Below are 491 nucleotides of genomic sequence, written 5' to 3'. Positions count from 1 at the left end.
TAGTCCATAAGCTTGTGAGAGCCGAGATCTATGACCTAATAATATATATTTTAGTGTGTGATATAATCCACAACAACGGAGGTCATGAGACACCATCAAGAGATGGATAAGAGACTACGATGTCCGAGATAGATATGGTACTTCCTAAAGGCAAAGAAATCGATGACCACATCCATGAGAGTGTTCGGCCGCAGAGCCATAATAAGAGATTATAAACTCACAGCAAAGATCATTGATCTTGAACACTCATGAGACAAGTAGTGGACATGTATAGACGAGGTATATGACCCAGACATGGATCGGCCAGATCGAGACATAGGTTCATGATAACCATGTCTAGTACATTGTCCATAAGTACTTGGTTTATCCGACCATAGTAAAGAGTTAAGAGTAGACGATCACGTCTAGACTATGGACATATGCAAACATGATTTGCAAAGACCCAATAGTGATCTCCGAGGACAATGTGATTCACATTGCTTAGCACATAT

The sequence above is a fragment of the Brassica oleracea genome, chromosome C2 (assembly GCF_000695525.1).
Source record: "Brassica oleracea var. oleracea cultivar TO1000 chromosome C2, BOL, whole genome shotgun sequence".
In the NCBI taxonomy this organism is placed as follows: domain Eukaryota; kingdom Viridiplantae; phylum Streptophyta; class Magnoliopsida; order Brassicales; family Brassicaceae; genus Brassica; species Brassica oleracea.
This window is presented reverse-complemented; position numbering follows the sequence as displayed.